General features: G+C 41.8%; 2 pseudogenes; both read right to left on the bottom strand.

Moving 5' to 3' along the window:
* The window catches only part of LOC133052152 (heat shock transcription factor, Y-linked-like), a 47,692-nt pseudogene extending 32,047 nt beyond the window's left edge, over positions 1-15,645 (bottom strand).
* Positions 15,646-21,352: 5,707 nt separating this feature from the next.
* On the bottom strand, positions 21,353-23,439 carry LOC133051898 (PHD finger protein 1-like; annotated as a pseudogene).
* Positions 23,440-25,469: the final 2,030 nt, after the last annotated feature.

The raw sequence follows: 25,469 nt of genomic DNA, 5'->3' as shown, positions 1-25,469 counted from the left end.
GATAAAAACCCACAGTTCAGTTCAGTTCAGTCACTCAGTAGTGTGACTGAACTGGACTCTTTGTGACCCCATGGACTGCAGCACATCAGGCCTCCCTGTCCATAAGCAACTCCCGGAGTTTACTCAAACTCATGTCCATTGAGTCGCTGATGCCATCCAACCATCTAAACCTCTGTCATCCCCTTCTCCTCTCGGTCACGGTGGAGAATTCAGACAAAATGTGGTCCACTGGAGAAGGGAATGGCAAACCACTTCAGTATTCCTGCCTTGAGAACCGCATGAACAGTATGAAAAGACAAAAATATAGGACACTGAAAGATGAACTCCCCATGTTGGTAGGTGTCCAAAATGCTACTGGAGATCAGTGGTGAAAAAACTCCAGAAAGAATGAAGAGAGAGAGAGCCAAAGCAAAAACAACACCCAGCTGTGGATGTGACTGGTAATGGAAGCATGGTCTGATGCTATACAGGGCAATATTGCATAGGAACCTGGAATATTGGGTTCATGAATCAATGCAAATTGGAAGTAGTCAAACAGGGGATGGCAAAAGTGACCATTGACATTTTAGGAATCAGCGAACTAAAATGGACTGGAATGGGTGAATTTAACTCAGATTACCATTATATTCACTACTGTGGGCAAGAATCCCTTAGAAGAAATGGAGTAGCCATCATAGTCAACAAAAGAGTCTGAAATGCAGTACTTGGATACTATCACAAAAACAACAAAATGATCTCTGTTCGTTTCCAAGGCAAACCATTCAATATCATGATGATCCAAGTCTACACCCAGACCAACAATGCTGAAGAAGCTGAAGCTGAACGCTTCTATGAAGACCTACAAGACATTCTAGAATTAACACCCAGAAAAGATGTCCTTTTCATTATAGGGTATGGGAATACAAAAGAAGGAAGTCAAAAAACACCTAGAGTAACAGGCAAATTTGGCCTTGGAGTACAGAATAAAGCAGGGCAAAGGCCAATAGAGTTTTGACAAGAGAATTCACTGGTCATAGCAAACACCCTCTTCCAACTACACAAGAGAAGACTCTACACATGGACATCACCAGATGGTCAACACTGAAAGTAGATAGATTATAATTTTTGCAGCCAATGATGGAGAAGCTCTATACAGTCAGCAAAAAAAAAAAAAAAAAAGACTGGGAGTGGACCGTGGCTCAGATCATGAACTCCTTACTGCCAAATTCAGACTTAAATTGAACAAAGTAGGGAAAACCACAAGACAATTCACGTATCAGTTCAGTTCAGTTCAGTCACTCAGTTATGTCCAATTCTTTGTGACCCCATGAATGCCAGCACGCCAGGCCTCCCTGTCCATTATCAACTCCCGGAGTCTACCCAAACTCATGTCCATTGAGTCAGTGATGCCATCCAACCATTCATCCTCTGTTGTCCACTTCTTCTGCTGCCCTCAATCTTTCCCAGGATCAGGATCTATTCAAATGAGTCAGCTCTTTGAATCAGGTGGCCAAATTATTGGAGTTTTAGCTACAACGTCAGTCCTTCCAAAGAACACCCAGGATTGATCTCCTTTAGGAAGGACTGGTTGGATCTTCTTGCAGCCCAAGGGACTCTCAAGAGTCTTCACCAATACCACAGTTCAAAAGCATAAATTTTTCAGCACTCAGCTTTCTTTATATTCCAACTCTCACATCCATACAAGACTACTGGAGAAACCATAGCCTTGACTAGACGGACCTTTATTGGCAAAGTAATGTCTCTGGTTTTTAATATGCTGTCTTGGTTGGTCATAACTTTCCTTCCAAGGAGTAAACGTCTTTCAATTTCATGGCTGCAATCACCATCTGTAGTGATTTTGGAGCCCAAAATAACAGAGTCTGCCACTGCTTCCACTTTTTCCCCATCTATTTGCCATAAAGTGATGGGACCAGATGTCATGATCTTAGTTTTGTGAATGTCACGCTTTAAGCCAACTTTTTTTCACTCTCCTTTTTCACTTTCATCAAGAGGCTTGTCAGTTCTTCTTCAATTTCTGCCATAAGGGTTGTGTCTTCTGCATATCTGAGGTTATTGATATTTCTCCCAGCACTCTTGACTCCAGCTTGTGCTTCTTCCAGCCCAGAGTTTCACATGATGTACTCTGCATATAAGTTAAATAAGCAGGGTGACAACATACAGCCTTGATGAACTTCTTTTCCTATCTGGAACCAGTCTGTTGTTCCATGTCCAGTTCTAACTGGTGCTTCCTGATCTGAATACTGGTTTCTAAAGAGGCAGATCAGGTGGTCTGGTACTCCCATCTCTTTCAGATTTTTCCACAGTTTACTGTGATCCACACAGTCAAAGCCTTTGGCATAGTCAATAAAGCAGAAACAGATGTTTTTCTGGAACTCTCTTGCTTTTTTGATGATCCAGCAGATGTTGGCAATTTGGTCTCTGGTTCCTCTGCCTTTTCTAAATCCAGCTTAAACATCTGGAAGGTCACGGTTCATGTATTGCTGAAGCCTGGCTTGGAGAATTTTGAGCATTACTTTAATAGTGTGTGAGACGAGTGCAATTGTGCAGTAGTCTGAGCATTCTTCGGCATTACCTTTTTTTGGGATTGGAATGAAAACTGACCATTTCCAGTCCTGTGGCCACTGCTGAGTTTTCCAAATTTGCTGACATATTGAGTGAAACACTTTCACAGCATCATCTTTTAGGATTTGAAATAGCTCAACTGGAGTGCCATCACCTCCACTAGCTTTGCTCATAGTGATGCTTACTAAGGCCTACTTGACTTCACATTCCAGGATGTCTGGCTCTAGGTGAGTGATCACACCGTCGTGATTATCTGGGTCATGAAGATCTTTTTTGTACAGTTCTTCTGTGTATACTTGCCATATCTTCTTAATATCTTCTGCTTCTGTCAGATCCATACCATTTTTGTCCTTTATTGAGCCCATCTTTGCATGAAATGTTCCCTTGGTATCTCTAGTTTTCTTGAAGAGATCTCTAGTCTTTCCCATTCTATTTTTTCCTTCTATTTCTTTGCATTGCTCACTGAGGGAGTCTTTCATATCTCTCCTTGCTATTCTTTGGAACTCTGCATTCAAATGGGTATATCTTTCCTTTTTTCCTTTGCTTTTCACTTCTCTTCTTTTCAGTTATTTGTCAGGCCTCCTCAGACAGCCATTTTGTTTTTTTTTTTTTTCATTTCTTTTTCTTGGGGATGGTCTTGATCCCTGTCTCTGGTTCAATGTCATGAACCTCCATCCATAGTTCATCAGGCACTCTTTCTAACAGATCTGGTCCCTTGAATCTATTTCTCAATTTCACTGTATAATCAAAAGGGGTTTGATTTAGGTCATACCTGAATGGTTTACTGGTTTTCCCCACTTGCTTTAATTTAAATCTGAATTTGGCAATAAGGAGTTCATGATCTGAGCCACAGTCAGCTCCTGGTCTTGGTTTTGCTGACTGTATAGAGCTTCTCCGTCTTTGGCTGCAAAGAATGTAATCAGTCTGATTTCGGTGTTGGCAATCTGGTGATGTCCATGTGTAGAGTCTTCTCTTGTATTGTTGGAAGAGGGTGTTTACTATGACCAGTGCATTCTCTTGGCAGAACTTTATTGGCCTTTTCTCTGCTTTATTCTGTACTCCAAGGCCAAATTTGCCTGTTACTCCAGGTGTTTCTTGACTTCTTACTTTTGCATTTCAGTCCCCTATAATGAAAAGGATATCTTTGGGGTGTTAGTTCTAAAAGGTCTTGTAGGTCTTCATTGAACTGTTCAACTTCATCTTCTTCAGTGTTACTGGTCAGGGCATAGACTTGGATCATCATGATACTGAATGGTTTGCCTTGGAAATGAACAGAGATCATTCTGTCATTTTTGAGATTGCATCCAAGTTCTGCATGTTGGACTCTTTTGTTGACTGTGATGGCTACTCGGTTTCTTTTAAGGGATTCCTGCCCACAGGAGTAGATATAATGGTAATCTGAGTTAAATTCACCCATTCCAGTCCATCTTAGTTTGCTGATTCCTAGAATGTTGATGTTCACTTTTGCCATCTCCTGTTTGACCACTTCCAATTTGCCTTGATTCGTGGACCTAACATTCCAGGTTCTTATGCAATATTGTTCTTTACAGCATTGGACCTTGCTTCCATCACTAGTCGCATCCACAGCAGGGTGTTGGTTTTGCTTTGGCTCCATGCCTTCATTCTTTCTGGAGTTATTTCTCCACTGACCTCCCGTAGCATATTGGACACCTACCGACCTGGGGAGTTCCTCTTTCAGTGTCCTATCTTTTTGCCTTTTCATACTGTTCATGGGGTTCTCAAGGCAAGAATGCTGAAGTGGTTTGCCATTCCCTTCTCCAGTGGACCACATGCTGTCAGACCTCTCCACCATGACCCGACCATCTTGGGTGGCCCCACACGGCATGGCTTAGTTTCACTGAGTTAGACAAGGCTGTGGTCCATGTGATCAGATTGGCTAGTTTTCTCTGATTGTGGCTTCAGTCTGTCTGCTCTCTGATGCCCTCTCTCAGTGCTTACCATCTTACTTGGGTTTCTCTCACCTTGGATGTGGGCTATCTCTTCACAGCCTCTACGATGAAGTGCAGCTGCTTCTCCTTACCTTGGATGTGGGGTATCTCCTCCCGTCTGCTGCTCCTGTCCTTGGATGTAGGTTATCTCCCCGTGGCCAACATTCCTGACCTTGGACGTGGTGTAGCTCCTCTCAGTCGCTGCTCCTCACCTTGGACATGGGGTAACCTTGGGTCCTGACCTTGGAGGTGGGGTCACTCCTTTCGGCTGTCCCTGCGTGTGCGCCACTCCTGTGCTGCACAGCCACCACACTTGCATGCACAGATATTGGTGTATAATTTTCCTTTTCTGTGTTATCTTTAACTTTGACATCAGGGTGATGCTGTACTCATAGGATGAGTTTGCAGGTTTTCCTACCACTGTAGTATTTTGGAAGAGTTTTAGAAATTCTTGTGTTAACATTTCTCTTAATGGTTCATAAAACTTACCTGTGAGGCCATCTGGACCTTGAATTTTGTTAACCGGAAAATTTTTCATCACAGTTTCAATATTAGTGTTTGTAATGCTGTGTTCATACTTTCTCTTTCCTCTTAGTTGGGTTTCCAAGAATTTGTCTGTGGCTTCCAGATTCTACAATTTATTGGCTTAAAGATGTTCGTTGTAGTCTCTTATGATCCTTTGATATTTCTGTGGCATCACTTATAACATCTCCTTTCTCATGTCTAACTTTATTGATTTGAATGTTCTCCCTGTTTTGTTGATGAGTCTGGCTCATGACTTTCTTTATGCTCTCCTAGAGCCCCCTTTTAGTATTATTGATCTTTGCTATTGTTTTCATGTTGTTTTTTTTTTTTTTTCTGTTCTATTCTCTATGATTTTTTTTTCCCCAAAACTAACTTTGGGTTTTGTATGTTTTTTCTCTTTCTCTAATTGCTTTAGTTGTAAGGTTAGGTTGATTATTTGAGACATTCCTTTGTTATAATCTTTACTCTTACTGTTTTTCCCTGTTTCATAGGTTTTATGCAATCACAGTTTGTCTTTTGTTTGTATGAATATATAAACATATATATTTATATATATATATATATATATTTTTTTTTTTTCTTCTCTCCGATTTCTTCATTGATTTCTTGGCCACATCGAGGTGTATACATGAGCCTCAATGTATTCGTGCTTTTTACTTTTTTGTTTGTTATTTTTGTTTTTTGTTTGTTTGTTTTTGTTTTGCTCCCCCCATAACTGACATGTAAATCATAACACTGTGGTAAAAAAAAATGCTTGATTCAATTTTGATTGTCTTAAATTTACCAAGGCTTGATTTGTGATCCAGTTTGTGATTATCTTGGGCGTATTTCATTTGCTCTTGGGAAAAAACGACATTCTTCTGGTTTTGGATGAAATCTACTTAAGTATCAATTAAATTGTCAGGTCTGTTGTGTTATTTAAAGCTTGTGTTTCTTTTAATACTTCATTTTTAAATTGGAAGATAATTATTTTCCAATGTTGTTCTGGTTTCTGCTGTATACAAGCATAGATCAGCCTACAGTATACATATGTCAGTTACTGTGCAGTTAATCATTTATTGTTGTTGTTTCATTGTTCCACACCCTTCTTAAATATTTCTTGCATGATCTCCATTTATTTTCTGAGACGTTTGATCATCTTTACTATCATTACTCTCAATTCTTTTTCAGTGACACTTCCTATTTCCTCTTTAATTATGTCTTGTGTTTTTTTTTTTTTTTACCTTGTTTCTTTGCCTGCAACATACTCTACTGTCTTTACATTTGTTTATCTTACTATGTTAATGGTCTTTTCTTCCCAGGGTGCAGGGTTGTAGTTCTTGCTTCCATTCTGTGCCCTGAGTGGATAAGTTTTGTCCAGTGGTTGTGTGTCCTTGGAGGTATAGGGCCTGGCAACTATATTATTGTGGCCACAGCTGGAGAAGCTGGAGGCTTCTCTCTCTCGTGGCAGGACCATGTCAGTGGTGTCTTTTGCAGGTATGTACAGGTTTAGTCTGACTTCAGGCAGCCCATCTGAGGATGATTTGGCTTGTGTTTCTGTCTTGCTTTTTGCATGGTGTGTGGCATCAGTTCTGGATAGTATAGGCTTTTGGGCGGAATTGGTTCTTAGTTTCAGATGGAGGCCTTCATAGGGACTCTCACCAACTAATATTCACTGGAGCCAGGAATTCTCTGGTGGTATATGATCCTCGATACAGCACTGAAACCCTAGATGATCAGGCCCAACTTCAGGTCAGAGAACCATGATCACATAGGACGAGATTAGACAGATGAGTAAAAGAAACAGAATAATGGTAAGAAACCAAAATCAAACAACAAGTAAAATAACAAAAGCAATAATCACAATAGGGAAGAACACAGAATCAACAATAGAACTAAGCAAATAACTTGCAAGACATAAAACAACACCAGAGCAGAGTGCCACCCGAAGAATAAAGAAAACAAATCTAACAAAAATGACAAGAGCTTTCCCACAGAACAACAGAAAATCACAGTTAATATAGAAACATATAGCTATTAAAACAAAAATGACGAGAAACAACATCAACAAAAGGCACAGATAGCAGGAAAACAAATACACAATATATACATACAAAAAATAAATATATGATTTAAACGATCTTAGAACACCGCATAAGCAAGAATGATAAGAAAGCCTACAACTGACAAAAAGAGTGAACCGACCACACAACATAGTGAAACATCATAAATATAATGGATGTTACCTAGGGTCCCTGCTGTCAGTGTTCTGGTCTCAACATGAGCCACAGCACAGTTGCAAATCTCCAGAAAGCTCTCCCAAATGTGGGGAGAACTGAACTCTGGATCTGAAGTAGGGACAGGTCAGACTCTAATCTGGGATAACTCCTGTTTGTTCTTAGAGTTGCCAGAGCCTGGACATTTTCATTCATTGGAAATCTATTGTCCTTTTATGTATCCCATAGACAAAAAGTCTGCACAACTGATTGTGTGGATTTAATCTGCAGCTTGCTCAGCTGGTGGGAAAGTTTTCAATCCTTTTTGTTAGTTTCCCTGACCCTGGGTCTCAGATGTAGTTTTATGAAAACCTCTCCATATGGTCACCAGAGGAGCCTACCCCAAGACTCCTGTGGAACACGTGGGTCTGCCTTGTTGAACACTGGCGGAAGTGGTACAGCTTCTTGGACTGTAGGAGCCCTGGTGGTGTCAGTTTTGCAGAGGAGCCAGCAGCCATGGGCAGAAAAGTTATGGCCCTAATGAGAGCGTTTTCTAGCCTGCAGTGGCAGCAGCATGAGTGGTAGTCTGGCTAGTCTTTCTCTGTTGCCTGATAGTAGGTCTTAGCATGTGGGAAGAGGGGGGGTTCAAAGGTGTCACCACCTCCTCCGTGTGACTGAGCCCTAAGGTCCTGCTTCTTAGTCAGTTTGGGATTTCTCGAAAGGCATTCCTTCTACACACTTTGTTGTCCCAGATCCATCATTCCATCTCCACATAGTAATAAGCAGTTCCCTCCCAGGTTGGCTTTCTAACACCAAGTTTCATCTTCCAGGCCCTATGCACACTGGTTGACCTGCATTGCAGTTTCTGGCCCACAGAAACTTCTGGACCACACCACACATTCTCTGTTTGATTCTCACTCTATACAAGCTCTATTTCATCAGCTTCTTCACTTTGCTCCCCTTTAATAGAAAGTAATTTAAGGTATAGTGAGATGACTTGCCTGAATCCTCAAACTATTCCGTGCTCCTTGATTTCCCAGCACAAGACACAGGTTTGATCCTTTCCCTCTCGTCCTCCTTCTACCATCTTCCCTCAATTCTTCCCAGTTATGTCTAGATTCCATGTAGTCCTCTCTGTTGAGCAAGATCTTCTGCTAATATTAATCTGATGCTCTGGGGAAACTGTTGTCTTTATAGAAGCTTTATTTGTCATGCCTCCATGGAGAGAGTTGCACTCAAAGTCCTCTCAGTTTTCTTTTTTTTTTTTTTTTATTTTTATTAGTTGGAGGCTAAAATGGGAACTTCTGATTTTCTTTCTAGGCAAGCTCTGTAATTCCTTTCTGCATGCCAGTAAAACAACAAACTTTAGTTGACATGAATTAATCTGTTTGATTGGAGGTTACACACATACACACATAACTGGCACATCTTTGACTTTGAACATGCAGACAAGCACATTTATTTTTCCTGAAATTTCTGCTAATGAGGAATTGTCATCAGCTTGAAGAAACGTAGTTCTTTTCCAGATAAGAGATGATACAGGAATTGGGCTCAAAAGTCAGTTCCTGAAAATAAATAGCTATTTGTCAAACTGTCCTGACATTTTCCCAGAGCACAGATTCCTTATTTCTGCTCTGGAGACTTAACTGCTTTAAGTGGGTGTCAAAGGTCAGAGACTGTCATGGGCATAATTTAATTCCTGTATAAGAAGATGGCAAGTGCCCAGGAATGTAACAGTTGGTAAATGATATCTTGAAAGAGAGAGAGAGAGAGAAAAAATAATACAAAAAAAAAAAAAAAAGGAATGTGTAGGTAGTCATTTTATCTTAATAGGTAAACCTTAATTGGTGTTTGGATCATAGAAAAAGCAAGGGGATTCCATAAAGTCATCTACATCTGCTTTATTGTCTCTGCTAACAGCTTAGACTGTGTGTGAAAGTGAGGTCATTCAGCCGTGTCTGACTCTTTGTGACCCCATGGACCGTAACCTGCCATTTCTTTCTCCAGGGGATCTTCCATACCCTGGGAATCTGGGTCTCCCGCCTTGCAGGCAGATGCGTTACCATCTGAGCCACCAGGGAAGCCTTTAGACTGTGTGGATCACAACAAATTGTGGAAAATTCTTAAAGAGATAAGAGTACCAGACCATCATACCTGTTTCCTGGGAAACGTGCATATAGGTCAGGACACAACAGTTGGAATTGGACAAGGAACAATGAACTGGTTCAAAATTGGAAGGAAATACATCAATGCTATATACTGTCACCCAGCTTATTTGACTTCTGTGCAGAATATATCATGAAAAGTAACTTGCTGAAAGAATCTAAAGCTGGAAATAAAATTACTGTGTGAGAAATATGAATAACCTTAATTATAAGATGACACCACACAAATGGCTGGAAAACACTAGGAACTAAAGAGCCTTCTGATGAAGGTGAAAGGGGAGAGCGGAAAAGCTGGATTAAAACTCAGTACAAAAACAAACAAACAAACAAACAAAATAAGATCATGGAATTTTGTCCATTATTTTGAGATATATCGATGGGATACAATTGAATAAGTGACAGGTTTTACTTTCTTGACCTCCAATATCACTGCTGGAAGTGACTGTAGCCATGAAACTAAATGCCTTTTGAGAACTTTCCAGAGAAGAACTCCTGTGGAGTCATGTGGTATCCTGAGATGGAAACCTTAGCCCACATGCCCCTTGGATCAACAACCTGTCTCTAAGTGTCTGCTAGAGCTGCCCATCTTCTGATGTGGTAACAAGCATGGTATGTGATCTTAGAAATGGGGTGAGAGGTAAACAAACTTATAGCTCCTCAGTCAAACTCTGTAATCCAGTGAGCAGCATCTCTGACTTGTGCATCCTAGTCGCCTTTAGGAATGCTTACAAGGGGCTACATTATCACTGAGCATGGAAGCTGGTAGGCAGCTGGACCCATTTTGACTTTGGCACTTGCCTTCTCTGTGAATAGACCATTCCTCTTTTCTTAATGTCATAGTTTTTATCTTCAGGTGAAGGTTGAAGATTGGGAAGTGAGTGAATGCATGTGAAAGCCCCATAAAACTGATGACAGGGAGTACACAGTTTTCCTCTTTGAATCAGATCTCAAGACTTTTGGCTTTATAGATTTGCACTATCAGTGCATCTCAAATATTCATAACATTTTTGTTTGATGGTTGCCACACAGAGTTGAAGCCCAGAAGTCCTGTATAGTCAGCATCTTAGCAGTGTGGTGGGGCTTGGACATCTAAGGTATTAGGTAAGAAGAATGTGGGCCATGTTATATGTTATTCCTTCTATTTTTAAGTGTCTGTCTGATACACTTGGGAAGGGGGAAGGCAACTCCCACCGTGTGGGAACAGAATTCCAGATTTCATCCTTAGTGTCATTTGATTCCTAAGAGTGTTCCTCGTTATTGGTGAGTGTGCAGCCTCCATGCTCCCCATTAATTCTTCACAGTACATTGCTGGCTAAGAAGGAAGGTGGTATCCTCTTACAGGAAGGACTTGGTTGAAACCCCAGGCATCTACTAAGCCTTCTCTGGTACTGCCATATTAGAAGGTGGGTGTTTTGCTATTGCCAGACATAATAGACATCTAAGGTCCCACTTAACTTTTGCTGGGCTGATTGGGAGAGTACCATAGTTTTCAACTATGTTTGGATGGAGTAGCTTGGTTATTATCGAAATGCTTTCAACCTTTGAAACTCACCCGTTTGTCTTGCACTTTGAAAAGAGAAAGTAGACTTTTGAATGGGCATTTTAATTTGTGCCTCTTGTATTTTTGAATTAACCATCTCTTCAGCTGAAATCTCTAACATAAAAGTCAAAAAGAAAACCCAGGCATACACTCACAAACACGTTCTTACTCTGATGGACACACACAAGCACAGTCACCATCTTACCTGCTCAAAACACAATTAACAAAAGGAAAAGAAAACCCAAGGACTCACTGAAGGACACCTATGAACTGCACAGAAGTTCTCTGTAACTTGCTTGTAGGCTTAATGTTGGAAGTTATTTTTTAGTTGAATGATTTCACTCTAGTGACATTTTAAATCAGAATGTTTTAAAAGATATAACTTTGTTCTGCTTTCCAGGGGATCTTAGAATATTTTGTATGTAAGACTATTCTGTGATTTGCTAAAATGAAAATAATGTTGTAGGGCAACAATATTGAAGACATAGTGACCTCTTTAGGCCCTGCAGTTACACATTTCTTGTTACACTTCAAGCATCCGATTCCATCCTCTGACCTTCTCCTGTCAATTTTTCTACTTTTAGCTCCAATCTTCTGCATTTACCTCACTTAAATTTTCAATTTCACTTTTACTATTTTAGGCACCAATTATAAAATAAATTAAAAAATTAAAGAAAAGCAAACTGAATTCATGTACAATGTTTACCTAATGTACTGAGCTATATTCTCTATAAGCTTTTGAGAATTAAAGGTACGGATATGTTAAAGCCATACGGGAATTGACCACCAAGGTAATGTATCATGCAACCAGGCTTCCCTTGTTAGGGCAATTGAGGTACAATTTAATAACATGTTTTCAGGAGGAAACAAAAACAGTAGTTTTTAAACATGGTATATTGCATGTCTTATCCATGCCTTTTCCAAGTGATCACAGAGGACTAAGTGGATTAATCCTGTTCTTTTTTGAGAAGGACCTGCCACTCAAAGCAGAGCATGAAAAGAAGTTAAAAGGGAGTGAGAAGGAATAATCAGTGTATGGTAATGAAATAGAAGATGTAATTGCATTTAAGGTGATATTTCTCAAAGCATGCAAATTTGACTACATAGTAAGACGCCTGAAATCTAAAACAAGGCCACTGAACTTTGTGCTTGAAGTGATAACTAAGGACAGCAATTTCAATAACTCTTGCACTTGCTGTAAAATGCTTACCTCTCTAAAGCATGGTATTCTCACCTACATTTAATGAAAGTTTTCAGTGAAAGAAAGAGTGTGCTGTGTGGACAACTCCCTTATCTACACAAATATTCCACAGATTTCACTGTGCATTAGCTGCAAGAATGAGAATGGTGAACTTAACTTTGTGTTGTCCTATGTGGATTACCATAATAAAACAGGGACATGACTTGATGTTGCCACCGCTGCCTAAAGGAATGGCCACAAATTTGAGATTGCCAAGATTTCTAGGTAGTATTCACAACAATCTGGATAGTTTAACAAGCAGACACTCTGCTCAGAGTAGTTCATTGTGAAATATATTAAGGATCAGCCATTGATTTTGATCCCTGCTTACTCCATGACTTTTCTAGATGATTAAATTGAATGATTCCTTTTTTTAAAATACATATCTCTATAACTACTACTGAAATTTAGGGAACTGGGGTCTGAAACAACATGCTTAGAATGGGTTCTTATAGACTGTAAACTTCATTAGAGTAGCAATCATTTTATAATTTGAATTACCACATGTGACATTCATGTAAATATAATAAATATTTATCAACTTGGAAAAAATTCTCAGTAAATAGGAAAGGTCAATTATGATGATAGTGCAGGTTATGGGATGTTGTTGAGTAATGTTTATAGCATTTGATTGGTTATTACATTTCTTTAATGATAATTCACTAAGTACTTAAAATGTGTCATTTTCAGGCTCTAAGTTTTAGGTGATGTGAAAGATACATGAAGAAAAGAGGGTAGATCAAAAACACATCAAAGACCTGATATCTGTGCTTACCTTGATAGGAGGGCAAACAGAGGTTCCTTCCAACCCTAAGAAAGAGTTGAGGCAAAGTTGTGAGGTGGGGCTTAGCATGACTGAAAGTAGTTTGAGTGATTGTAGCTCCAGAAGCACAGTGTAACAGAAAGATAATGAAACAACTAAGGAAACAGATATCATGTCTTCAAAGAATTTGTTGACCATGCTCAGGTGCTGCAATCACCACAAGGAATTTATTCTGTCTCTGTGGGAACAGATAAACAGCATCTAAATATGCATAAGGAAATATAGCATGGAATCTTGGTCGGAGGGAAAAAAGGCATGCCCTAAGGAGAGCAGAGCAAAAATGACCCTATATAATATGACTTGTAAAATACCTATCTTGTGCTGACCATGGGCCAATCATTGACTATGTCATGTTATCTTTGGTATCCCAGTGATGGTGTGATGGTGATCATGATTTTGAGTAGGCTACAACATCTATATTTTCAGTGTGAAATGAATTTCTATAATGAAGACAATCTGTTTAACTATCCAATAACTCTATCCAATAACTCATATAATGTGATGTAACTTAGAATGCTCTAAGGTATGTTCTGTGTATTTGCATTTTTTTTATTTTACTTGTATCTCTTCCTCCTTGTATCTCTTCCATACCATCCTGATTTAGACACCCATTCATTTCAGCAGGGATGATTTCAGAAATCACTTTTACATCCATTACCTCTTTTCCTCTTGTTATCATTTTCTTGCTTACAAACAATTGATTAGGGGTCATTTACCTAGGATGCATAAAGAATGTTTCCTTGAACTAAAGAGTTTATAAAACAATGCAGTAAAATAGCCAGACATTGAAATAAGGCTTCATTTTACTCTTGTTTCAAAATAGAAAATGAAACTATGAAGATGAACATGTAACTTTATTGTTCAAATATGAGAATGGTAGGAATTTGTTGACGTCTCCCACCGTAAATTTTAATCTTCATTATGCTGCATAATGACATGTACTTGATCGATCAGTTTTAATTAGGATGGTTTTCATATAATGAAGATTCTTGGTGAGTTGACCTTGAAAGAGAGGAGGCAGATGTATCACGGATCCTTGGCACTGGGGACCATGAGTTGCCTCTCTGTTGCAGGTTAGGAAAAGGACTGTCATGGGCTGACATATTGCTGTACCTAACTGGAAATTTAGAAGACTCCACCATCAGTCCAAAATAACTGCTCTGTAATGGAGATATGATGTAGTTCTGAGAAGTAGAAGTACTTGTAGTAACAAAGTTCTCAATGCGGCCATTTGCTTGAGTGTAGCTGCTATGTGAGTGCCAATTTAAAATGCTCAACTGATTTAAAACAGCAGGTGGATCTATCACAATCTGTTCTGTTTGTCTAACTGATATTGATGATGGGGAAGGAAAATCACATGGAGATAGAGCACCTGTATTAGTGACTGTCTGCCTGGTATAAGGCTTTCGTATGAAAGGCACACTTAAACTTGTCGAGGCTGAAAATGCACTCTCCCCACTGATTTCAGGAAGAAAATTAGAGCTACGATCATCTATGTTGCCCCTTACTTTAACATGCTTCTTCTTGTAATCTCGAACTAAAGAAGATATTGGAGAGACATTTTTAAATCCCAACTCTTCTTTTCATTCTTACTAAAAGTTGGGGATAGCCCCTTTTGAAATTTGGATTATGATAGATCTGTAACTAAAATCAAAGGAGAAAATTATTTAGTTTCTTTATAAACCAAGGTAAAACTGACAAGCAAAGCTAAACTATAAAAATGTATTCTTTTAGTGATACGAATTAAATAGCATCAAATAAAACACCTTCATTAGTAGTTTTAACACCTTACATGTTAGAAAACAATTATGATATTCAAGTAAAAATATGTTGTAAACATATACAGTAAATCCCAAGTAAAAATATGTTGTAATCATATATAGTAAATCCCACTTTAATTAGCTTCAGGGCTTGTATCCAATTTCAAGTTGCTAGGAATGTTTGCTAAATATCAAATATCAAATGTTTGTTAAATATTTTAACCTCCAGTTGTTCTCAACTTCAAAAAATAAAACTTTTTCAACAGTTTGTTGTCTCAATTTTAAATTCAGTTTTAGCTACATATATGAACATGCTTTCTAGGTCACATAACTTAATCTTACATATTGCCAATAATGAATGAAAAATTTGGAATACCTTTCTCAAAACAGAGACATTGTTTTCTTCTTCCAGAAAGTCAGCTAGTGATGCAGGTCTTTGAAAAGTTTGTTGTTTTCTAAACCCATAAAGGTTAAGCTGTCGAACTAAACTTTTCGTACTATCAGTTTCAAATATTCTGAAAGGGGCCTTTCTGTCCAAGACTTCTTTCTTGAAGACTTCTTCATTGATCACTATAGAAGTGCCACTCTCATCCCACCAAATAGATTTAAACTGGTCACTTTCAACTATCTTCCAAAGTTTTTGAGGAAAATTGAGTGAAAGAAAATCGTTCAATTCATTTGTTTCAGAGACAGAAAATGTGTAACGTGGCATTTTTATCACAACTTCCTCAAACAAAGCCTGAAAAGCATATTCTTCAATCATAGATCTCAAAACTGAGTCCTCAGTAAGTGTGTAATCACACAAAGGAGATCCAATGGAGGTTTCTGAACCCGTTGATTCATCTTTAGGAGGTACATCTTGAATTTCTGAAGAAATATGTGCCATCTCAAAGAAATCTTTCTTAAGATACTTTTCTTATTTGTCTGATATTACACACTGCAACTTCAAATGCTGCTTGGCTGGCCTACAGAGATAAACTCTCTAGACCATCACAGTGGTTCTCAAAGTAAAAAAGCTGTGACATCATAAAATCACTGGTCTCTTTTGACAATATTAATTCTTCCAATCCATGAACACGGTATGTTTCTCCATCTGTTTGTGTCCTCTTTGATTTCTTTCATCAGTGTTTTATAGTTTTCTATGTATAGGTCCTTTGTTTCTTTAGATAGATATACTCCTAAGTATTTTATTCTTTTTGTTGCAATGGTGAATGGTATTGTTTCCTTAATTTCTCTGTCTGTTTTTTCATTGTTAGTATATAGGAATGCAAGGGATTTCTGTGTGTTAATTTTATATCCTGCAACTTTACTATATTCATTGATTAGCTCTAGTAATTTTCTGGTAGAGTCTTTAGGGTTTTCTATATAGAGGATCATGTCATCTGCAAACAGTGCGAGTTTTACTTCTTCTTTTCCTATCTGGATTCCTTTTACTTCTTTTTCTGCTCTGATTGCTGTGGCCAGAACTTCCAATGTGTTCATGGATTGGAAGAATTAATATTGTCAAAATGGCTATTCTACCCAAAGCAGTCTATAGATTCAATGCAATCCCTATCAAGCTACCAACGGTATTTTTCACAGAACTAGACCAAAGAATTTCACAATTTGTATGGAAATACAAAAAACCTCGAATAGCCAAAGTAATCTTGAGAAAGAAGAATGGAACAGGAGGAATCAATTCAGACTCTACTACAAAGCCATAGTCATCAAGACAGTATGGTACTGGCACAAAGACAGAAATATAGATCAATGGAACAGAACAGAAAGCCCAGAGATAAATCCACGAACCTATGGACACCTTATCTTTGACAAAGGAGGCAAGGATATACAATGGAAAAAAGACAACCTCTTTAACAAGTGGTGCTGGGAAAACTGGTCAACCACTTGTAAAAGAATGAAACTAGAACACTTTCTAACACCATACACAAAAATAAACTCAAAATGGATTAAAGATCTAAATGTAAGACCAGAAACTATAAAACTCCTAGAGGAGAACATAGGCAAAACACTCTCCGACATAAATCACAGCAAGATCCTCTATGACCCACCCCCCAGAATATTGGAAATAAAAGCAAAACTAAACAATTGGGACCTAATGAAACTTAAAAGCTTTTGCACTACAAAGGAAACTATAAGTAAGGTGAAAAGACAGCCCTCAGATTGGGAGAAAATAATAGCAAATGAAGCAACAGACAAAGGATTAATCTCAAAAATATACAAGCAACTCCTGCAGCTCAATTCCAGAAAAATAAATGACCCAATCAAAAAATGGGCCAAAGAACTAAACAGACATTTCTCCAAAGAAGACATACAGATGGCTAACAAACACATGAAAAGATGCTCAACATCACTCATTATCAGAGAAATGCAAATCAAAACTGCAATGAGGTACCATTACACGCCAGTCAGGATGGCTGCTATCCAAAAGTCTCCAAGCAATAAATGCTGGAGAGGGTGTGGAGAAAAGGGAACCCTCTTACACTGTTGGTGGGAATGCAAACTAGTACAGCCGCTATGGAAAACAGTGTGGAGATTTCTTAAAAAACTGGAACTAGAACTGCCATATGACCCAGCAATCCCACTTCTGGGCATACACACTGAGGAAACCAGATCTGAAAGAGACACGTGCACCCCAATGTTCATCGCAGCACTGTTTATAATAGCCAGGACATGGAAGCAACCTAGATGCCCATCAGCAGATGAATGGATAAGAAAGCTGTGGTACATATACACCATGGAATATTACTCAGCCATTAAAAAGAATTCATTTGAACCAGTCCTAATGAGATGGATGAAGCTGGAGCCCATTATACAGAGTGAAGTAAGCCAGAGAGATAAAGAACATTACAGCATACTAACACATATATATGGAATTTAGAAAGGTGATAACGATAACCCTATATGCAAAACAGAAAAAGAGACACAGAAATACAGAACAGACTTTTGAACTTTGTGGGAGAATGTGAGGGTGGGATATTTCAAAAGAACAGCATGTATACTATCTATGGTGAAACAGATCACCAGCCCAGGTGGGATGCATGAGACAAGTGCTCCGGCCTGGTGCACTGGGAAGACCCAGAGGAATCGGGTGGAGAGGGAGGTGGGAGGGGGGATCGGGATTGGGAATACATGTAAACCCATGGCTGATTCATATCAATGTATGACAAAACCCACTGGAAAAAAAAAATAATAATAATAAAAATAAATTAAAAAAAAAAATCACTGGTCTCCTAGCAATTGAAGGGTAGCTGTGACATCACAAAGTCACTGGTCTCCTAGCAATTGAAGGGTAATGTTCAACCAGTGTTTACTTCTGTATCAACTTAAAATTCAGGCTGCTTACGTAAATAGTAACCAAAAAAATGAAACCTGCAAAATCTCATTCCTAAAGAATTTTTACACAGGAAAATCACATCAATAAATCTACTTGGTTCCTGAAATAAAATATCTATCACCCTTACACACACACATTCTTAATATTCAGTACTGTTACCAAACCAAACTTGGGTCCGCTCGCTTCTGTGCAATAAAGTCGATCAACTGACCGTGGGTTGCAGTGAAAGCAAGTGTAGTGTTTATTGTAGGACCAAGCGAGGCGTCCTAGCAGCTGGTGCTTAAAAGACCCACACTCCCCAAATGCTTTCACAGGAAAGAGTTTAATGACAGAGTGAGGGTGGGCCATGGAGTGTGTGATCAGTTTTAGGACATTCCACTAATGGCCTGTTACTGAGGATTTTGGGAGACAACATCAGTGGCCGGCTAGTTCCAACTACTCTGTGGTCTATGTACTTAAATTTCAGCCTGGTTGGGGCTTTAGCATCTCTAAAGCTGCTCACAGGATATTGCTCAGAATATTATCTATGGCCCTTGAGGAGGAACTAAAGATCCTGGATTCTGCTTAATGGCTAAATCATTATTATTTTATATAGCTTGATTCTTTTCCTTTGTTTCTGTCTTTTTTAACTTCTCTGATTAAAATTACTCTTGGAACACACGGAGGTCTACAATCTCCTACCTCTCTCTCTCTTTTTTCATACTTTTCGATCTTAAGAAGAGACTGCTTAGAGCAAGAAAGGAAATAAAGTGTTGGGCTTAGAGGTTGATGATAAATGTGACAGAAAATCTCAGTTGCAGGTTTGATTTCTGTTTTGGGTTCCCCAGCTCTTGGAGTGTTTGAGTCAACAACAACTTTGGTTATTTCCTGTTGAAATGGAGCTCAGAGTTGGAAATAATCCTGAGATTTAAGGTTGGTATCAATATTTTCTGTTATGCAAACAGTATATCTGTCTATTTTTTGTCATTAAACCTGTACAAACTTTTGAAAATCGATAGATATTTATTAAAAAGAAAGAGGGGAGTGATATAAAAGGGTCCTCATATTTTAGATGCAGCCAAGAAAACACATTTTGAAGTATTTCCACTTTACATATATTCTGTAACCAAGTAGGCTTTTGAATCATTCTACTTTTGGGTTTTAATTTTTCCCATTGCTGTTATACCTAACAGGAATTATAAGCCATTGTACTTTTTTTTTAATACACACACACACACGCAAATAAGTATATATATGTGTGTGTGTGTGTGTGTGTGTACATATATGTCAAAATACAATTTTAGGCAACTTTATTTATTTGGCCAAACTCTTTGCTCACCGCCAAGGTCCTAAATGAACTGTTTGGGAAGCCCAGTATTTCTTAACAATCTTCTGGCTGAATAATTCAGATCCTGTTGCTGAAAGGCTCTCCCTAAATCTAGATCATCTTTCACTATTATTTCTGTAATAAGAAATCAGGTTCATATATACGAGGACACCTTGAGCCCATAAAATCATAACTCTCAGTTACTTAAAGATATTGTTCTAAGAAAGTTGTTTCTCTCTTCACGTTGAATACAACTTGAAACATTCTAGTCTGCAGTAAGATAGAAACATGTCTGAACCACATGCACAATGGTCAGCTAGCTGGACTTGGGATAACAGCTACCCATTTAATGGGTAAAACAGATGCACAGTGCACTGTGCATAGATCATAATCAGGCTCTTCTGGCTAGCTGAACGTTAAAATTATATGATGTATACAACAGAATCACTTCTCCATAATTCAGTATGTAAAATTTTCTTTCGTCACTTTAAACTTCTGGTACCAAATATTTCTATAGAAATCATTGATGATCAAAATTTCTCTCCCTTCATGCCACAGTGGTTCAGCTTCCTGCCCCCTCTCCACATTATGTCTCTTGGATCTTGTCCTCCTTTGTATTTCCATAGTTGCCACATTAGAGAAAATCTAACTAGATAACATTAACAGGCTCAATATGTTATGTTAATGGGGAAATATTTTATAACCTGTGTATTTTATCAGCATTTCACCCAGTTGTCACAGAAGCATGGCACAAATGCTTCCAGCAGGAAACTTAAAACCAGAAGTATTATATATAATGAGTAACTGTCATCTTAGAATACTCTTAGAAAATAATTTCTTATCCTCAACACTGAGGGAAAACAAAGTTACAAGAAAACAACAATTGTCAATGTTGATAGGAAAACATTTGGCAAACAGCACATTTGAATTCTCAATATTATAAAAAGTAAGATCATGGCATCTGGTCCCACCACTTCGTGGGAAATAGAAGGGGAAAAGGCAGAAGCAGTGACAGATTTCCTCTTTTGTGGCTCTAAAATTCACTGCAGTTGGTGATGGCAGCTATAACATTAGAACACAATTGCTTCCTGGAAGAAAAGCTGTCACAAATTTAGAAGCGTGTTAAAGAGTGAAGACATGACTTGACCCATGGAGGCCCATAGATTCACATCTATGTTCATTCCAGTAGACATGTGTAGATGTGAGAACACCAAAATGCCCTGCTGGGGATGACTTGTGAGTGTCCATTGGATTGCGAGGAGATCAAGCCAGTCAAACATAAAGGAAATCAACTCTGAAGATGCGTTAGAATCACTGACGCGGAAGCTGAGTCTCTAAAGCTTTGACTACCTGAGCAAAGAACTGACTCACTAGAAAAGACCCCGATTCTCAGAAAACACTGAAATCAAGAAGAGAAGTGGGTTAGAGAGGAGGAGAAGGTGCTATAGCTTCGCCCATTCAATGGACATGATCTTGGGCAGACTCTGGGAGATGTTGAGGGACAGAGAGGCCTTGTGGGCTGCAGTCCAAGGGCTCACAGAGTCAGGCATGGCTTACTGACTGAGCAACAACAAGGTTTCAGTTAATAAAATGGATCTTTCAGGGTCGTGGTTAGGCCTCAAGATGTTAGAGGAATAGGAGGCACAGACCACTTTCTCCCACACAAATTCATCGATGGATGAATTTTTTGTTTGTTTGTTTATTTATCTTTATTTCAGTGATACCGAGCCCAGGATCTGTTCTCCTCCCCTCCTCAGTCTCCCTCCCCAGGGGTTAAATAATTTTAAAAAATATTTAAAAAGCTGTAACAAAATAACGTCAAAGGAAATGAGGGACTGGTTGGGGGGAAGGGTCAGGAACCATGAAGGGAGTAGAGGAGAGTGAGCCTCTTCCCCAACCCCCAACCTGGATTCCAGCCTGGACAGTGGAGGGAAGTGCCCCCCCAGTGCCCCAGGTACATCCCAGCTGTAGCTGAGGTCAGAGGTCAGGGTATGAAAGTGCCGGTGTGTGTCAGTGGGCAGTCGGGCAGAGGCAGGCTGTTCAGAAGATGCCCCCACCTCCCCACTCAGCCAGGTACTGCACAGAGCCATCAGGCCGCACTCTGCGAGCAAGGACCCGGACGGGGTCCCCTCGGGACAGGTAGCCGACCCCACCTCGGACTCCACCCCCGGCCCCAGGAGACAAACTACGGCACAGGGGAGAAGGGGGTGCTGAGCGTCTGGGAACACCTGGGGAGGGGGCTGGGACTGAGGAAGATGAGGCAGTCATCGAGTGGGGGGCACTTTTAGGGAGGTCTGTGGGGAAACCAGTGTGAAGTTCCAGGGGTGACCTAGGGAGAGAAAGCAAATGTCAGTCCAGATGGAGATAAAGACTGACCAGAAATGGAGGCCGTGTGGGGATCAGAGGAACAACAACAAAAAGGTTTACAAGACCAAGGAAATTAAGAGTACAGAGGTATCACAGGTAAAGGAATAGAATCTCACCTGTCTGGGGGTTCACCATCCCCAGAGGTCCCTGCGGTGCTGGCAGAGGCGTGGAAGGAAGCGAACATCCGGATGGGACTGCTGGCCAGGCAGCGGGCGTCTGTGGGCCGGAAGTTGTAGCCGCTGCTGCCCTGGTAGCTCTGGTTAGGGCTGGAGGGTGGTGGAGACGCTGAGGCCTGCAGTGCCCTCTGCAGACGAGCCCGCTCCCTCTGCTCCCAGGGCTCGGGCTGGTTGCGCACTGCTGAGGGTGGCCCCAGCTCCTCCATTTTCCCCTTCTGCCTCCTCCTCAGGGGCTCTGGCTCCGGCCTCCGGCGCTTCCCCAGGGGACGTGAGACCCCTCCCCCAGGGCCCTGCCCTGGTGGGGGCTCCGTCTCCAGGAGGGGGCTCCACAGGGGGAGGGATGCGAGCACGGAGACCAAACAAGCATTTCCTCTTCTTAATCTTCCTCCCTGAAATGAAACGGTCCTTGTGGCTGTTCAGAGCAGAGAGGAGCTTGCAAGACCGTTCTCCCTTGGGGGTTTCTGAGAGCTCTCCAAGCAGCAAACTGTCCCAATTCTCAGAGGTGAAGGGGAGGATCTCACGGTCAAAATCAAAGTATTTTTTCTTACAGCAAACACTGAGGTGGTAGAGGACAAGATGCGCCACATCCACCCAGCGAAGCTGTAGCCTCCGGACCTTCTCAGGGCCCCCCGACACACACAGCACTCAAACTCATAGAACCTGTCCCCGTAAAGGAGGGGCTTGCTCAGACACTGGGTGCAGGCCTCGTGGAACCACTGCAGGCAGCTCCGGCACTGCAGCATCTTCAGGTTCCACTCCCCAGGGCCACCACAGTAACAGTAGCTCTGCTGCCGGTTGCTCAGATGCCCAGCGTCCCAGTCCAACCCCTTCAGTCCATACGGCAGGGAGAGCTTCATGCCCAGCATGGCCCGGGCGTAGGGGCCCTTCTTCAGCGCACCCCCCCTCTTGGTGGCGATGGCAAAGACGCACTGGCGGCAGACCCAGGATGCGCCCTCTCCCTCTCCGGGGGCTGGGGCCCTTGGAACGTGGCAGTCCTGGTGATAAGCATGGCGACACTTCTCACAGCTGACCAGCCGGTTCCCAGGGACCACAGTCTCAGAGCGACATACACAGCAGAGGAGCTCCTCCCCAGGGAGGGCCGCAGGGCTAATGTCTTTCCATAGAACCAGAAACTGGGAATCATCCTCAAACTGAACCAGACACACCTCCCGAGCACTGTCCACCTTTTTGATGGTCCCCAAGTATAGCAGCCCATCTGTCCATCTGGCCAGCACATCTTGACTCTCCCAAAGTCGAGGCCGAGGGCCTGAGGTGGGAGCAGGGGAAGCTGGGTCCCAAAGTGGGGGGGCACCAGAGCGGCTCAGCCGTGGGGGCTGTGCCATTGCATCCTGGGGGGGGCCAGTGACAGCTGGGGCCGCCGGGAGCCGGGCAGAGGCAGACGTGGGAGACTGAGGTGAAACCCCCGCGCGGGGAGGGCACGGCTGGGCGTCGGGGGGGCGTGCAGGCAGAGACCGGGGGTCCCCAGGCCCAGCCCCTCCGTCCTCTGGGGCGTATGACGCAGCAGCCAAAGCAGCGGCAGCGGCAGGAGGAGGCGGCGGGGGGAAGGAGGGGAGGGGAGGGGAGGGACAAACCGGCTCGGGGGGAGGGTGGAGGGAGGGGAGGGTGGAGGGAGGGGAGGGCCGGGGGGGGGGGAAGGAGGAGCGGGGGGGGGGGGGCGGGGGGCGGGCACCTCCTCACCCCACCTCCCTCACCTCCAGCGGGCCTGGAGGGCGTGGAGGGAGCCGGAGCGTCTCCGCGGATGGGGAGGGCGGGCTCTCGGACCCGGCGGGAGAGGGAATCCCCGCAGCCCCTTCCTCCAGAGGGAGGCCTGCCCTCGGGGCACATGGAACACCTTCCAGAAACCAACTTGTGAACGATGTTGATGGGCCCTAGAAACCGAAAAAGGCAAACCAGTCTCTTAAAAAGGAGGTAGGACAAAATAAGAGATATAAAGAGAGGAAAAGTTTTTAGGGATGGAGACTGATCTTGGAGAGAGAGTCATAAAGGAAGAGAAATTTGGGCAAAATAGGAAACCCTCTCTCGTAGGTGTCAGTGGGGGAAGAAACAGAACTGTGGGTTGTCGGGGGGAGGAGCAAAAACAGATTATGCCAGTAACTGCAGTTACCGACCGAGAAGTGGCTCAGATGCTCCTGTCCACCATCATAGAGTGGGGCCTGGGAGGGAGGCCTGGGTTGTATCAAACACACTCTGGTTAGAACCAGGCTTTAGTGCCCTGAGGACAATCTGACGCAGCTGAGGTGACATAAAATCCTAAGCCATGGGAACGCTAGAGACAAAAATTTTATTTATTTTTTTTCTTTTCTTTTTTTTTTTTTTTTATTAGTTGGAGGCTAATTACTTCACAACATTTCAGTGGGTTTTGCCATACATTGATATGAATCAGCCATAGATTTACACATATTCCCCGTCCCGATCCCCCCTTCCCACCTCCCTCTCCACCCGATTCCCCTGGGTCTTCCCAGTGCACCAGGCCCGAGCACTTGTCTCATGCATCCCACCTGGGCTGGTGATCTGTTTCACCATAGATAGTATACATGCTGTTCTTTCTAAACATCCCACCCTCACCTTCTCCCACAGAGTTCAAAAGTCTGTTCTGTACTTCTGTGTCTCTTTTTCTGTTTTGCATATAGGGTTATCGTTACCATCTTTCTAAATTCCATATGTATGTGTTAGTATGCTGTAATGTTCTTTATCTTTCTGGCTTACTTCACTCTGTATAGTGGGCTCCAGTTTCATCCATCTCATTAGGACTGATTCAAATGAATTCTTTTTAACGGCTGAGTAATATTCCATGGTGTATATGTACCACAGCTTCCTTATCCATTCGTCTGCTGATGGGCATCTAGGTTGCTTCCATGTCCTGGCTATTATAAACAGTGCTGCGATGAACATTGGGGTGCACGTGAGACAAAAATTTTAAAAAGGACTTTTCCTGAGAGAAGGCTCTAAGGCCACGTAGTGAACCATGGCACACTCACAGAACAGAAGACTGTGCACTAGAAAATACCAAAGGAGACCTAGCCAGCTTCCATTTAAGACCTTTTCCTGCATGCAGGGAGAGAAGAATGTGCACGACTGCCAGAGGCAGAAGGAAATAGGCTAGTGGTATCTTGGCCCCAAAAACATCTCCCACAAAGCTCTAAGCTGGATGACAGTTGCTAACCATGAATTCCTGGCTTCATGGACAGTTCACACAGGCCAGGATCGTAACAGCCTGGGGTCAGCTACCCTGAGGAGACACACGGCACAGCTGAGACTGTGTCCTCTGGCACAGGCAGCAAAATGAGAGTCTGGGACCAGAGAGCTGCATAAGATGCATGGCCCAACTGGGACAGTGCCTTGCCCACCACACAGTCACCTGAGTTTTTGGACCTGGGAAGAGCACAAAGCACATAGACAGTCATGGTCAGGGCCCTTGCCGAGCACCTAAGTGCCTGATTGGCTTAGACCTGGGAAGTGCATGAAACATAGGGCCCACTTGGGACAGTGCCCTCGTGTTGCAAATG

This window comes from Dama dama, chromosome X, assembly GCF_033118175.1.
Source record: "Dama dama isolate Ldn47 chromosome X, ASM3311817v1, whole genome shotgun sequence".
In the NCBI taxonomy this organism is placed as follows: domain Eukaryota; kingdom Metazoa; phylum Chordata; class Mammalia; order Artiodactyla; family Cervidae; genus Dama; species Dama dama.
The sequence above is the reverse complement of the archived record's forward strand: the minus strand, read 5'-3'. Positions and strand labels throughout refer to the sequence as shown.